At 37.9% G+C, this 17,197-nt stretch overlaps 1 protein-coding gene and 1 long non-coding RNA gene across 3 annotated transcripts in view; both read right to left on the bottom strand.

Moving 5' to 3' along the window:
• The window catches only part of fam20ca (FAM20C golgi associated secretory pathway kinase a), a 79,374-nt gene that overhangs the window by 43,773 nt on the left and 18,404 nt on the right, over positions 1–17,197 (bottom strand). The window lies entirely within an intron of this gene.
• Positions 3,076–5,723, bottom strand: LOC307161112. Its single transcript, XR_013821680.1, has 4 exons — positions 5,700–5,723; positions 4,398–4,715; positions 4,161–4,263; positions 3,076–3,650 (listed from the first exon to the last, which is right to left on the bottom strand). It is a non-coding gene; the product is annotated as an uncharacterized lncRNA (long non-coding RNA).

Below are 17,197 nucleotides of genomic sequence, written 5' to 3' on the forward strand. Positions count from 1 at the left end.
GTACTGTCTTGTATATCGAGTTGCGGCCTTTTAGCATGCAAGTGTGCACCGGTTCAGGGATTGATGGCAAACCGAGTTGCTGCGTCTGGTGAAATTGCCGGATCTGCAAGGGGCTCATCTGAGCTTGACAGCCGCTGAAAATGAGTATAAAAAGCACCATGTTCTTCCACCTGAGGGCTGACTTCACATTCTAATCTCACAAGCATTTTTGGTAAAATGAGAAAACACTACAGTCAAAACGGAGGAACACTTCCATCACGCTTCCAATTTAACGGTGTCTTTGTTGCCAGGAGCACGCAATTCTCAGGGGCTGACCGAAAATCATAAAAAAGACATGTCTCAAACTGTCTCGCTGCCGTAGATATTGGGCTACTGTCTTTATTGCAAAGTACACAGACACTGTAGATGGAAATTCTGCCTGCCAGGTTCATAGGGACAGAATGGACAGAGGAAGAGAAAAGGACAGGAACAGAGAATTACCATAATTTTAATTTCTTCATAAATGTCACATGGTCTTATTGTGCAAAATTCATCAGTGCATGCTATTCTTAAGAAAAAAATGTTTCTCACAATATTTGATCAAAATGTAATAACCTTCTCTCCCTCTAAAACAACGTTATGCTGATGTAACCAAGGTTGTGCTGGAAATAAATTATATGTAAGGGAAAATGTACAGTCTAAATATTATTCCCTGCTGAATATTCTGTTTCCCTCAGAAATACACCACTTTGAGGAAGTTTAATGCATCAAATATGCGGTTTCATGTTGTCTAATCCTTCTGTAATACAGGATGGTTTTAAAGCAATAAATGCAGCTGCAAAAAGCTGGACATTACACTACCAACTTCACTTGAATGACCAGCTCGTTGCTGTTTGGCTGCTGATCAGTCTAATGACAAGCTTGGACCAGCTAATGAAAATCTTAGAGCAGCTAATAATAATTGTCTTGGACCAATTAATAACCATTTTAGATCAGCTTTTGACCAGCTTGGTCCCGCTAATAACCATTTTAGACCAGCTAATGACCAGCTTTGACCAATTACTCACCATTTTAGAACAGCTATAGAAATAACCTAGAAATAAACATATCTCAGATCAGCTATTGACCAGCTTGAACTAGCAAATGATAATCTTAACTAATAGCCATTTCATACCAGCTAATGACCATCTTGGTCCAACTAATAACCATTTAATACCAGCTTATGACTAGCTTGGACCAATAAGTACCATTTTAGAACAGCTAATGATCAGCTTTGACCAATTAATAACCATTTTATAACTGCTATTGACCAGATTGAACTAGCTAATGATAATCTTAGGGCAGAAAGCGGAATAAAAACAAACAACTTGGACCAGCTAATAACCATTTTAGACCAGCTAATGACCAGTCTGGACCAATTAATAACCATGTTATACCAGCTAATGACCAGGGACAATTAATAACCATTTTATACCAGATAATGACCAAGACCAATTTATAACCATTTTATACCAGCTAATGACTAGGACCAATTAATAACTTTTATTCCATCTAATGACCAGCTTGGACCAATAAGAACCATTTTAGACAATCTAATGACCAGCTTGGATCAATAAATAACCATTTTATACCAGATATTGACCAATTAATAACCATTTTAGATCAGTTAATGACCAGCTTGGAGAAATTAATAACCATTTTAGACCAGCTATTGACCAGCCTGGATCAGCTAGACACCAGATACCATGTTCCAAATCACAACTATAGTATCTGAAGCTGAATTTTGCTTAAGTTTCTTGTTGATATGCAAAGATAAATATGCCAATGTTAATTGGAAATAATCTGAATCACTTTGGGCTTTTGAGTTACCAGATGTGCTCTGGCTTTGTCAACTCTTGTCTAAAGTTATCCTCTCAAACAAACTCTTCTTAACATTTGACTCTTAACATCTGACTAATGAATCTCAGCAGAGTTGTTCTCTTCATGCACAGTGCTGAAGGCTTTGGGAAAGGCTTTCTGTTTTGAGCTAAGTTTCAGGAGTTAAAAGTCGTTAGACGAAGTCGAAAGCTGTGAGAATCTGGCAGCCGCTAAGATCTGATCAACAAATCTAGTGAGAACGAAGAAGAAAAATGGCGACACAAAGAGAGAAGGAGTGAAAGAGGGAGAGAGAGAAAGAGATATGGAGAGCATGTTCTGTCAACTCTCTATCTGTGTCTACTTAAACAACACACTGGATGTGCCACAGAAACGACCACAATAGAAGTGTGGCTTTTCACAGCTTTCAATTTTGGGCTCTTTCCATAGAGTTCAACAACAACAACCTAAGAATACACTGAACCCCCCCCCCCCCCCCTCCTAAAATAGCCTGATGCTCATTAAAACGTTATTTACCGGTGGCACATGATTCATAATATAATTCCTGTTTATTTAGATTCTTTTATTTAGCTGTCAAGTGAATGGTTATGAAGTTGTTGTTTTTTTAAATGCAGATGTTTTGTGTTGTGTAAGATTTTGTCTTCCAGAATCCAATAAGTGTGTGCTCAAGCCACGTTCTTTTCAATTGTTAATTGTTTAATATGATGTACACTGTAAAAAATTTTAAGCCAGTACAACAAAAAAAATCTTAGTACTAATTTCCTTCAGCTTTTTCTTGTTTACTCAACTTTTGTAAATAACAGTTAGACTGACTGAAATTAAGTTGTAAGTCTTACAATTTTTTTTTTATTGGGTTAACTTAAGATTGTTAGTTTTCTGGAGAGGTGCAACTATTTTTTAACAAACCTTTTTAAGTTGAGCCAATTCAAAAAAATTTGTCTTAATGTCTGAAGTTGAGTGAACAAAAAAATCCTAAAGGAAATTGGTACTAAGTAATAATATGTTAAGACTGGAAACTACAATAACTTTGCCCAAGTCAAAAACTGAAAACAGTGAGTCAATGTTAACAAAACATTTATTCAGAAGCATGTTGAAGGCAAATAAAAATGTCATTTCAATTAGCTGTCATCATGACAAGAATTTTCTTTTTTTATTCAAAGGAATATATTACCCCAAAATCATAATTATTTACTTTTTTCTGTCTCAAGGACACAAAGACATGCAGCTGTAATTTGTATTTTCTGAAGTAATACAGTTTTGGGAGAAACAATAAACTAACAATTCTTTTTAAATCTTGATATCCGATTGTATTCAGAAGACATGGATTAAATCATATGTGTTACATTTATATAAAACATGGTTTATATCTTTATGTTCTAGAGAAAAAATGAAGCCATTAAAAGACTATGCACTAAATAAGAGTACAAACTGGAAAAAATAAATGCTCAATCTTATATCCATATGGATTGCAGCTACTTGAACAATAATTTGTTGAAGGACCGGACTCTTGCTGAGCACTTTAAGTCAAGACCAATAAACATTTTTTAATTTAGTCAAAAGTGTATTTTATGTATTTTAATTGTTTAGGACAGTTCAAATTGAGGGCATAAATCAAGCCAAAGATGAGAGTAACAGCTGTGGCAAAGTTCTTGCACATTATCTAGCCCAATCTGCTCTTATAGTACTACAGAGAGGCACCTTATTATTGGGCTGGAGTGGAACAGTTGCAACATCATCTTCAATGATAGTTAAGATCCTCATCTTCTCCCCTTGTGAATGTCTTCTGGCTCTGTGTCCTGCAGTAGAAAATAAATTGACATAACTTTTTACACCACAGAGTGACCCTAAACATGTGCTCATGTACCTTCACTTGAAAAGTAAAGGTGGTCATGTTTTTAAGCTTGTTCAAATTCAGCCATAGAACTAAAACTGATAAACAGAATACATCTCCCAATTTCCTGCACCTGTGCTGTTAGATGCCATATCAGTATTAAAGGGATAGTTTACCCAAAAATGAAAATTAGCCCATGATTTACTCACCCTCAAGTCTGCCACTATATCACTGCCCTTATAAAGCTTGGAAGAGCCAGGAATCGTTTTAATATAACTCCAAATGTATTTGTCTGAAAGAAGAATGCCATATACACCTAATGACTTCAGGGTGAGTAAATCATGGGCTAATTTTCATTTTTGGGTGAACTATTCCTTTAATATAGTTACACGTGGCACAACGTCATGGGGATCTGGTGAACAGGTGAAATTATATCAAGTGTGAGTGTATATGCTGGTGACACGCATCTTCTTACCAGGCAAGTCTTCAGGATGTTTCCTGACTTTTCCCTCATAAACAAAGGTAGAGCTCTGAGAGTTGTAGCCTTTCTTTGACCAAGCACATTGTAGTTTCTGTGTCTGAAAGACAGAAAACAAATATGGAACAAGCTATGCATGTTATATCCAAAGAGAAGCATGGGAATTACCTTGAAAAGGAGATGGCAAAATTCAGCCTTTAACCAGAGAGATATGACCACATGCAAAATAATTACCTGATGATTAAGTTGGTCTAGGAGGATCTTCATCTCATCGTATACGCTCAACCACTTGTTTTGTACAATTAGATGTGTATTCATCTAACTAAGAGAAAAAGGTGCTCTTCTGATTAGTTTGTGTAAACCTGTAATACTCAGCACAGACCCTGAAAAAAAAAAAAAAAAACATTGTTAAAACAGTAAGAATTAAGTGTAGGCCTACACGTTAATTCAGTTCTACTAACTAAAAATGATAAACTCACCTGATCTTTCAAAAACAAAGGCCACTGTTTTAGCACATCAGAGGTTCTTGTTGCTGTACTGATGTTCTTTAGTCTAAAAGGGACAAATACAACATAACAAAGATTCATATTAAACTAAAAAAAAACAGTTACAGTAGGTTAATTTACATATAGTAAAAATACTACAGAAATGGAATAATCAAATGTGAAAAAAAATGTATTCATTTTTTCCTTAAAAATACAAAAGTTATTAAAGAGCAGTGAGTGATTTTGTCTTTCGTTGATTGACAGGAAGGACACTGACAGCGGCAGATAACATATTTTCACTTTAAACATTATTTAATATACAAAGCAAACATGCGTATTTTTAACATAACATTTGTTTTGCATATATATATAGGCTTATATATTTTTTTCCTCTAAATTGTATTATATTGCACTACTGTAGAATGCCTGAGCCTCAACCTAAGCATGTACAAATTGTCACTGACATTTGTATATAGGCCTATATAACAAATAAACTTGAAATTGAATTTTAAATTGAATAGACTACTGTCACTTTAAGAGCTAACGTTATTGCACAGATTTAATACTGAAACATCTGGATTTTACAACATTGTTTGTTCACTTAAGACATAGCCGACTGTATTTACATGAATACTACACACACAGTGTTTTTTTTTTAATAATTGTGTGTATTTCACTATTAATTAGCAATAAGCCGTGAAAGATAACTGAATTCGCACTCACATTCTGTCTGAGATAAACAGCTCTCTTCTGTCTCAATCAGCGCAAGCACCAGATTTTAGTCTTTTTTAACGACTTACTGCGCTTAACATTTTAAACTTCGTGCACGTTCTTGTCTTTTCTCATTCAAGCATGTTTCCTCACTTTAACGTTAGTCTAGGTGTCAATAGTTAGGCCTAAGTAAGTTAGCCATGTGCTACGCGGATAATCTCTAACAATAGACACTTATCGTCTCCACAGAAAATATCTTTTAACATAATACTATATTTTACCAACATATGCCTGCAATCAATGTAGCTTATTTTCATTCATAAAGCAAAATAAAACTTACCTCAGAGATGAATCCAGTCCCTTCCATAGCGTGGTTGAAGGAGCAAGGAGGAAACCCCGTGTAACGTACATAGAGACAGACTGCGCATGCGCGATGGTGGGAAGTTAAACGTTCCAGCGCAGAAATCAAAACATTAAGTTTTCTCAACTTATTTTTTTGTGTTCATTGGACAAATAGTAGTAAACATGCAGTTAAATAGTTTTTATAAGTTAACTCAACATTGCGCTCAAACATTTGCCCACTCAACTTATAATCTTAAGGTGAGTAAACAATTTGCAAGTTGGATTTTTTACAGTGTATAGTGAACCCTATATAGCTTCTGTATATGCATACTATATATGAAAACTTCGATTTGAACCTGTTGAAGAGGCCTGCTTTAAAAAAAATAAAATAAAAATTCATCTGATACAATGTTAGTGAACCCATCATCTTGTATGGTTTCTAAAACTGTATCTAATACATAAATAGAACAAATACATAAACAACATTTAGTGGTTTGTGGTCATGCTGGAATGAGGGTGGATAGTGGTGGCTTTCCAGGATAAAGGGATAAAAAAAAAGAAAAAAAGACTAGGCTTGTTTTTCTCTTTGGGATATGAGACCCATTTACTGCTATAACTGAATCTGGAGGTTCTTTCAGGCACTTGCAGGTATCAATGCTATACCTCTACATTAAAATCTCTGGACGGTCTTTTCAGTCTTCACTCTCCAAACTCAAGTAACACTTAGGCCTCTCAATGGTGTTTGCTTGATTACAGCACAACTTTCTCCTTTAGTTGAAAGAAAAAGCATAGTGTGCTTGGAGAACCTGTCGGCAATTGTGTGCAAGGACTGAAACACTTCTCAAATAAAGCCATTTAGGCAAGATGGCTGAGGGCCTTTAGCACCATTATAAGACATCATTTTGTTCCTGAGCTGAGTTAGAAAGAAAAAAGCATCTCTGTCCATGGCAGTTCAGCTATACCTTCAAGCAGAACAGTTCATGACAATAACAATGGCTAAATGTGCAGAAAAACTGCAGCTAATATTACTCAGTACTTAAATGTATAATTGCACTAACAAGGACACATTCAAATAAAATGTAACCTATTGTTGTTTTAATTTATAAAAAAATTGTGGAAAGCATGCGCTAGATGATTATTTTGAACTCAATATTATTGTTCTGTTTTTGTTCTGAATTAATATGAATCTTATTGACAGCAATGGGTGTTTGGTTGAATGGTTGGTCTAATTAAAACTAACTATTAAATATTGTGATATATATTGAATATCAGCAAAAGACTGAAACATTTTCAACCAGCACTAATTGCTGCTCTGCAGAAGCAGGGTTAAAAAGCCAAGCTGTAGGATTACAATTCTTCAGCTTAGACCAAGTGATACATGACCTGATGATCTGAGATCTGACTACATCCTGGCTAGAATGAGCAAAAAGAAGAGATAATGATTGCTACACTCCTTCATGCTTGAGAAAAAGGCATAATTAAGATGTAGCTGGAGCATATTCCAGTACTAGTGTAACTTTGAGAAGTCTTGGCCTCTCTTTACATCTTCTTACCTCTTCTTTGTTAAGACATCACTCTTAGTCCCTGTATCCCTTCATTTATTAAAGCCGTACTTTGTCATTTTAATTGGAGGTACAACAGCGGTTCGAGATATTCAAGTGCTTTTTCTTTTTGTAAAAGGTGATTAGAAGTGAAATCTACCACCATGGCACTGATTTAATGATCACAAAGTGCAGGAATGAATCATTTTTTCTCCCCCTAATGTGCTCTTAAATTTTCCTTGGTTAATTTAAATGCATTCATCCATAACATTTACCATAATTGAAGAAGCCACACATCTAAACGAATGTATCATTAGCATGAGTGGAAACACAAGTGAAATTTTTTAGCACCTATGCACAATTAATTGCAAAAACAGGGTCGGCATAATCCGAGACATTAAATTACACAATTAGGGGACAATTACTGTTTGAAATTTTAATAAAGCATGTATGGTACAATGTGAAGTGCCTCAACTTGAGTTGATCTTAAAGCTGTTCTGTGAGATATTACTGTTATTTGTCTCCATCCTTTTCCTTTAGAGTCTCGATCCTAAGGCTGAACTTGCAGGTTATTGCACATTTTCTGCACACCCCAGATTACTGGGGCTTGACATGCTGTCAGGGAAGCTGTATTTGTTCTTTTCATTAACATGAGAGGATTAATGAACTTGTCTGGAGATAATCTCAAACTCAAAGCCGTGAGATCACCGATTTGTCAGCTCGTGTGGGCCATTATTATACGCTCCATTCTTTTCTCATTCAGTTTCTTGAAGCTGCTAATGATGCAGACTCTTAAAAAATCAGGTTTTTGATTGGCATCGATGGTTCCACGAACATTCACAGAACCTGTCCATTCCACAAAATGTTCTTAATAGTGGAAAACTTTTCTTCAAACTAAGATAAAAAAAGGCTTCTTTTAAGAACTGTTCACTGAAAATGGTTCTTCTATGGCATCATTGCAAACACACAGTTTTGGAACTTTTATTTTTAAGGGTGCAGAGTCAAAAAAGCAGTACAGTAGTGACTACTTATGATGCATTTATGGTTATTTTCTAATCTCCATTTGAAAGAAAAGAAAGAAAAATACATTTAGATCTGGAACAACATGAAGAGTAAGTATGACAGATTTTTGGGTGAACTGTTGCTATCGTCTTTATCAACATCTGCGCTACGCAGATGCCAACAAACAAAGAATGCATTCTTGGTTACAGTACTTGCAGTGGAAGTATGCGGGTAAACGCACAACAATTCCCCATAGACCTCCAATGTAAGTGTATTTCTGTCAACATGTTTTTTGTTTGTACACACTGAGAGACGGTTCAAAATAGTTGTCTGTGGTAATCAGCAGCATGCCGCAGATAATGTCGATTTAGATAAACCCAGAGCATTCCTTCAAGCCACCAGAAACACTCTGTGGCTTTACACTAGAACAATAGTCAAGTGTAAGTAGCTGCGGTACAAAGATATACGGCATTACTTTTCATAAAATAGAGTATCTGGAAATATAAAAAGATAGACATTCTGTTTAGAATGTGGACGAGGTGAAATGGGCTGTGTTGCTCAAACAGAGATGAAAACACAAGATACGTTGGCAAAAACCCTTAGCCAGAACACGTCCTGTTTTTAATGGCACAGAAAGAAAAAGCAAGATGGAAGGGAATTTCAATTGATAATTTTTTTGGTAGCACAAGATGATTAGAACTGCAAGTTTGACTGGCGTCTGCTGTAATGAAAGTGGACGGACAGATCAATCTTAATACACAATGGACCATCTGCTTTCTCACACATCATTTATGATGGGCAGATCACGGATGGATCAGGGTGGATGCTTTAATGATATAACAAATATGCTTGAAACTTTTTCAAAATCCTCTTTATAATGTTCTGGAAACATGTTTAAAGCGCATATTGATGACTGGGGATGAGATTAAAAAGTCCTTTAAGTCCGCATTGCTGTTTCTGTGCTTCACTAGTTACTCAGCTCATTGTCTGCAGGGGTGAGATTGCTGAGGTTTTTATTGCTCAAGTTCACTGATTAATTCTGACACACATTTCCCTTTGTCACATACAATTCAGCAGATCTGAGGGCAGAGAGCAGTGGAAAAAGTCCTGAAAGAAAGAAAGAAAAAAAGAGACAGGTAGAATGGGAGGACGAGAGAGAGGTAGTGAGAGATAGACAGGCAGAGAGGGAAGGAGAGAGACAAGATGAGAGGTAGTGGGAGACGATGTACAGTATATCGAGGAAATGAAAAAGGTACAGAGGGAGGAAGAGAGAGACAGGTAGAATTGAACTGACTGGAAATAGAGAAAGAGGCAGGAAGAGAGCCAGGTAAAGATGAATGGTTTTTAAACTTTTTTTTTTTCTCAGGTAGAGAAAAAAAGCAGAAAGAGAGACAGGTAGAGAGACAGACAGAGAAAGAGAGACAAGTAGAGAAGGGAGAGAGGGAAGGAGAGAGACAAAATAATTGGGAGTGAGAGATGGACAGGTAGTGAGGAAGAGAGTCAGGAAGAGGGGTAGTGAGAGACACACAGGTAGAGAAGAAGGAAGAGAGAGACAGTCTAAAAGGAGAGAGACAGACAGGTAAAAATAATATAGAGAGACATGGTAGAGTAGGAGGGTGAGATACAGGTAGAGAGAACCACAGGTGGAGAAAGAGATACAGATAGAGAGGAAAAAAAGTTGAGAGACAGGTAGAGAGAGACGGGTAGAGAAGCAGAGGGGTAGGGAAGGAGAGATACAAAACGAGAGGGAGTGAGACGTGAACAGGTAGAGAGAGAGGAAGAAAGACAGGAATGGCAATGGAAGACAGACATGTATAGAGGAAGGAAGAGAGAGACAGGAAGAAAGACAGACAAGTAGAGAGACAGGTAGAGAGACGGACATAAAATATATTCAGTGTGAGAGGGTGAGAAAAACATCTGGAGAGGCAGGAAGAAAAAGAGATGGGTAGAGTGAGAAAAATGTAGAGAAGGAGGATAAAAGAAACAGACAGGAAGAATTAGGGAAAGAGAGGCAGGTAGAGAATCAGAGAAAAAGAGAAAGACATGTAGAGTGGGAAAGTATGTGAGCACAACAGGTAGAAAGGGAGAGAAGTCAAAAGGGAGGGAGAGATATGAAGGTGTGGGGACATGGAGGAAGCGAGCGAGGGAGCGAGACAGGTATAGGGTGGGAGGAATTAAGACAGGTAGAGAGGGAAGACGAAAGATGGGTCAAAAGGATAGGAGAGAGACAAGTGGACATGGAGAGAGATAGGTATACAAGGACAGAATGAGGCAGACAGGAGGTTAGAGGAAAAGAGGAACTGAGAGGACAGTCATACAAAGTCAGTGAGCGTATGCTCATGAGAGAGAGAAAGAAAAAGGGAGAGGGCTGTTATCTGACCGTGTTTTGACTGCCTGCCATCTTACAGATGGAATCACAAAGAGGGGAATGAGAGATGAGGGGGTGGGCCGAGGGTCACGTTCGCTGAGCAGCCCAAACTGAAACTAAAACACAATGCTGAGATTGTGAAGCAGGAACCACTCAACTTTACTGGAGATGAGGTTCCCAGCATTGCATGCGGCGTGTGAAGCATGACTCAGGGGGGAGGGGTGGGGGAATCTGACCAAAATAAAATGTGACTAACATGTTTCAAACATCCAAACAAGCCATATCCAAGTTAATGAGATCTCGTCTGAGGACGGTAGTTTTACAAACACACAGAAGACACTCTTCTCTTGATAGTTCCCCAGTATAACTAGCAAGTAATACCATCCCACAACAGCCAGGAGGAATTCAGAAAATAATCCACCACCCCCTCCCTTCGTGTTTTTGACTCCAAGTGAGAAGATGAGCCTTCATCAATCCCAGGTGATTCCCCAGAAGTTTTTGAACAAGTTTGCTTTGCACCATAAAAGTCAGAACTAACAAATCGATTCCTGATGTGCCCTGAAAAGCCACAGTGTTTGATAGCACAGCTCCTGTTGGATGGCTCCCTGGTGCACAACAACATACTATCAGGGAGATAAATTGTACTATGGTTTTTCTGGAGGAAGATGAGGTGTAACTGAAAGAAAAAGGGCTAGTGCTCAACGAATTCAGAGCTAGCATCAGATTTCCCCTTTGCCATTGTTAAGCTGAGTCACTAAGCTGTGGTGTGCAACAGTGACTGCCCACGTTTACAACGGCATTCGTTCTGTAACTATATTCCTATTAATTTTCACAGGGATTTGTTAAAAAACACTAATGATTCATTTAAGAAACAAAATACATAAACCAAGAAGACAAAGGTACAGTACAGGACTGTGTACCTAATATATTTCACGAGGCAATGAACCACTCATGAAGTAATGCAATCAAATCAGCAACAGTGATAGAGTATACTACAATTTGCTGTAAATCAAAATACCATAGTGACTATGTAACGGAGGCGAGCTAGGAAGAGCTGTGCAAGTAACCTCACTCCACTACCCTAGAAACTGACGCTAGAAGCTGTGGAATTTTTTTGTGTCCTTGTTACCGCGTATGCCTCCCACGCTGATTGATGCTGCTATGAATCCCACTCAGAAGGACTAGTTGCATTGGTGCCGTGACCTTGGTAGGAGTGAGCTTTAGGGGGTAACAGAGGCCTGATAGTAAGAGCTGTGCAGGTAAACCTCACTGCCATGTCACTAACAAGCGTGCTTGCAACTAAAGCTACAGGTTTAGTCATTTAGCCTCCCATGATGGTTTGATGCTGGTTTTAATCCCACTCATTACAGTGAGAGTAGGACCAGTTTCGTTGGTGCCATGACCCAGATGGGAGGGAGGTTTAGGGGGATAGATGTAGCAGAGGCCAGATAGTAAGAGCTGTGCAGGTAAACCTCACTCCCCTGGACTCAAGAATCAAGTCAAGTCACCTTTATTTATATAGTTTTTTACAAAACAGATTGTTTCAAAGCAGCTTTGCATTGATAACAAGAAAATAATGCAACAAAGTTAGTTTCTAGAAGAAAATAACGTCATTAAATGTCCCCAACTAAGCAAGCCAAAAGCCAAGGTGACAGTGGCAAGGAACCAAAACTCCATTAGGTAACAGAATGGAGAAAAAAAAAAAAAAACCTTAGGAGAAAGCAGGCGTGCTAGTGACTGACACTAGAGGCTGCAACCTTTAGTCTCCCATGCCAGTTGATGCTGGTTCAAATCCGTTACGTTACGAGTAGGACTAGTTTCATTGGTGCCGTGATCCAGATAGGAGTGAGCTTTAGGGGAGTGAGTGTAACGGAGGCCAGATAGTAAGAGCTGTTAAGGTAAACCTCCCTCCCGTGTCATCAAGAGGCATGCTTGCAACCAAAGCTACAGGCTGTGTCCTTTAGCCTCACGTTCTGGTTTAATGCTGGTTTTAATCCCACTAATTTCTGTGAGAATAGGACCAGTTTCATTGGTGCCATGACCCGGATGGGAGTGAGTGTTCAAGGGCTGACAGTAATAGAGCTGCTCTGGTAAACCTCACTCCTCTACTGACAGGTGGCATACTAGCAACTGACGCTACAGTCTGCATCCTTTAGCTTCCCATGCCGGTTGATTCTGGTTAAAATCCGGCACAGAGCAGTCGAGTAGGACCAGATACAGCTACAGTTATTTAAACAACTTTAAATCTGTGGTAACCAAGGGGTCAAGGTGGGGCTGGTTAGCATTAGCCCCTTGCTGGTAGATTTTGTAACTACACTAGAAGGAAAAGCATCTAAAAATGGAAAACAACATATATATTGCGGATATTTTATTAAATAGTAGACATTTTATCAGGGTCTGTTTTTTTTTTTAAAAGGTTTTTCTATCTGTTATAAACCAAAGCATAATGTCCAAATTTATTGCATATTTAGTAACTATAGTTACCATGGTAATTTTTTGCAAAGAAGGTTCTTCAAATCCAATTAGACTATTAGCCTTCAGATGTCAACACTTGGAATTCACCACACACACACACACACACACACGCACGCACGCACGCACACACACACACACACACACACACACACACACACACACACACACACACACACACACACGCACACAAACACATTCATCTGAGCTGAGAAACAGACTTCCCTCTGTGCACAGACCCTGGATCAGTGCAGAAAGCCGTGCAGCTGTGCGAGACAGCTGTCAGGAATAAGGCATACAATGTGCTTTGACATGTTGATTCACTGCTCGCTGGCTACGAGCAGCCTGCATCGCTTCAGAAATGCATGCGTTAATGGAAGTTTCTTTGACCCTCCTCAGGGGCTCCAGCATAAATAATTTCTGCTTGGAGGACTTGGAAATCATACAGACACGACTGGATAGCTTGGGTTTAACCAGCGACTTTGGCGGGTTGTTCTTGTGTCAAGCAAGGCAAACCAAAATAAACTGTCAAAACTGAATCAAGATGAATCTAATAATAACATTTGTCTTCCTTTTTACAGAAGTTGTGTAAAAACAACCAAAAAGCACAGTTTCATAAAGGAGGTCTATAATTAGGTGTTAGCAGTTAGTGTTACCATTAATCTTAATCAAACCCAAAATACACGTATATACTTTTGAAAGGCCATCAATAGAGCAAAATGCTAATGGTAACCATGCTAACCGGCAAAACTTTGACCCCTTAGTCCTAAATTTAAACATTTAGCACTTTTCTCATTAGGGTTAACTAGAATTTTTGTGTTTTCTAGATCTGGTTGCATCATCAACAATCTCTTTTAGTCAGATTTGACATTCTGTAATCCCTAAACATCGTGTCTTTCAGCATGTCCCACGTCTGCCACTCGTAAAAATCCAACCCTTCTCCACACATAAATGCATCACTTCAGCTTAACTTCCTGCTACGGCTGAGGGCTCAGACAGTGTGCGCTAAACATTACCCCAGTTGTCAAATTTCATGGAGTTTGACATGTGAACTGCCGTAACAGGATTTGAACCTAAAATATTCTAAGCCTCTTTTACTATACCAGAATATTTCAATATGAGATTCAATGTAATGCAGCAAATGTAGTGTTTTTATTTATTTATTTATTTTAAATACGCTTATCCATTGACCATAAAACATGTTTTATCATGGATCTTTTTTTTATTCCTGCCCACACTTTCAATCAAAAAAAACTCTCTCCATTTTTTTTTTTTTCTTACAATTTACATGACAAAACACATCTGAAGCTGGGAATAAACCTGGATTTTCCAACTGGGTTTTTCATCTGCAATCCAAAACAACACCCTGCTTACTGTGAAAGTCCTCAGCGCAGGTTTTGACATGCATTGTGCTTTATCAAAATAATTTCCCATTTCAGAAATCTACCTGACATGCATCAATAAGGTAAAGATAGATCCATTCTGTCCTCATACGTACCAATACAAGACAATAAGTGTGCGCATAGCCTACAACAGATCTTACTGGAAGCTGGTACCACAGAGAAGCCACACACAGTGACAGTAGGAATCATGTGATTGTATCTCCCTGAGTGATATGCATGTAATATTCTACATGACATGAACATATTCTACATTACAGCGTTGCATGCACGAAAGCTGTAGCGCTGAAAAGTCTTTGGTTGTTGCTGCTGTGAGAGTTCATATCAAAGCACAGCAGCAATTTCAGAACCAATTCGAGGAAAAAAATCATTAACATCAAAGGAGTGGAAACCTCAAACTTGGCTCGTAGCTTAAAGATCCACAAGCTATTTTGCTGTGTTAGAGTTTTTGCTCCTGTTGAGACACATCTAGCCTGGCACACACTTGAAAGAGCTGCTCACAGACCAAACTTCCATCCTGTGAGTAAAAGAGAACTGTTTGAGGGTTCATAACATGGTTTATCCAAGTAGGACATTTTCCTTAAGCAACACTCTTGATGGTCCTGGAATATCCCTATTAACCAATCATTGGTCTCTGAATTTAGAAGTTAGGATGAGATCCTGAAGTCAGGGAGTGAATAATGGGTGGGTCTGATAATCAAGGCTGGAATCCCAATATAGGAGATGAAAATAAAAAGTTGTTGCATATATGCATTTATGCACTTTGCAAATGCTGTTATCCAAAGAATCTTACATTCGCCTTCAAGGCATGTTTTATCAGTTCACATATTCCCTCGGAATAAAAATGAGGAAAAAACCCCAAACATTACAACCCTGGGTACAGCAGAATTGAGAATAAAATAATAAAAACCTCTAGATGCAATATAAATAACCCTTGTTAACCCATATATAGTGTTGTTTCCCCCTTATTTCTACAATGGATTTTTGGCCTACGCACCTTGTTTTTGGACTCATAATAACCCTTAAACGCATACCTCAGGTCTTTAGTGTCCCGGGACGTCATTCACTGTCCTCCTCCTCATTCATTTTTAAAAGTTAGAACTTCTTTGTTGCACTTTATTTTACAGTACGTGCACATGCGTATACTTTCAGTGTACTTACTTAAGAAAGTACTGGGAAACTACATGGGTTAAGGTTAAGTTTAGGGATAGGTTCAGGGTTAGTACCAAGTTATTACACAAGATGGCAATGTCTGATACACAATGATGATTTGACATTTCACTCATAGTTACAGCAGGCAGAAAACATAAGAATAGGAAGTTCAACAGCAAACCTTGAAATGGCTTGGCGATTTACTGCAGAGCAAGTACTGAACGCAATCAAATATTAGCGTCACTCTCACATGATGGTGGATCTGGTGAAGAAGCTATCATGTTTTTGAAAGATGTTGAAAATTATAGTTTTGAGAATGTGTTTGAGATCGCGAATATGAGCCAGATGTTGAATGTATTGGGAAATGAGCTCTGACAAGGACAGTGATGATGGTATGAAACATCTGCTCAAACTGAACCCTTCCAAGGTAACAAAATATGCTTTATTTTATTCTTCTGTAATTGTTACTTTAAGGCGTCAACACAACACACGTAATAATAACATCATTATCGTGATGCATAATTTTGTTCGTAAACAAAGCACTCGAGTTGCTTCATAAAATTGAGGTTAAATCCCTGGAGTCTCATGGATTACTTTAATGATGTCTTTACTAGCTTTCTGGGGCTTGAAATTGGTAGTTGTGTAGACAGTCAATGGAGGGACAGATCTCTCTCAGATTTCATTAAAAATATCTTCACTTGTGTTCTAAAGATGAACGAAAGTCTCACAACATGAAAATGAATGAAATTAATGACAGACTTTTCATTTTTGGGTGAACTAAACCTTTAAGGTATATTTTTAGTTTACCATACAGCAAATGATTGCCAATGTATTTGGCAGTGCACTTTAAACACATTTAAAAGGCAATAGAAGTCTATGAAATGAAATATAAATATGTAAATTAAAACAGCACAACTAATTCCATATATTATACATTTAAACTATGATACATTTTCATTTAATTGTAAATAACATGCAATTAAGTGTCAGAAAACATTACATTCAAAGTGAGAGCTACTTAACTTAAATGTATAATATATGGAATTAGTTGTGCCTAACAACTACAGCGCCATTGACTCCCTGTGCCAATGCATTGATGAAGTCAACAGTTGGACGTGCCAAAACTTTCTTCAGTTAAACAAAAGACAAAACTGAAGTCATTGCGTTTGGAAACAAAGATGAAGTTCTCAAGGTGAACGCATACCTTCACTCTAGGGGTCAAACAACTAAAGATCAAGTCAGGAATCTTGGTGTGACACTAGAGTCAGACCTTAGTTTCAGTAGTCATGTCAAAGCAATAACTAAATCAGCATACTATCATCTCAAAAATATTGCAAGAATTAGATGCTTCGTTTTCAGACAAGACTTAGAGAAACTTGTTCATGCTTTCATCACCAGCAGGGTGGATTATTGTAATGGACTCCTCACTGGCCTTCCCAAAAAGACCATAAGACAGTTGCAGCTCATACAGAACGCTGAGCAGAACCAGAACATATGAACACATCACACCAGTCCTCGGGTCTTTACACTGGCTCCCAGTTACATTTAGGATTGATTTTAA

The sequence above is a fragment of the Squalius cephalus genome (genome assembly GCF_949319135.1).
Source record: "Squalius cephalus genome assembly, chromosome: 1".
NCBI lineage: Eukaryota > Metazoa > Chordata > Actinopteri > Cypriniformes > Leuciscidae > Squalius > Squalius cephalus.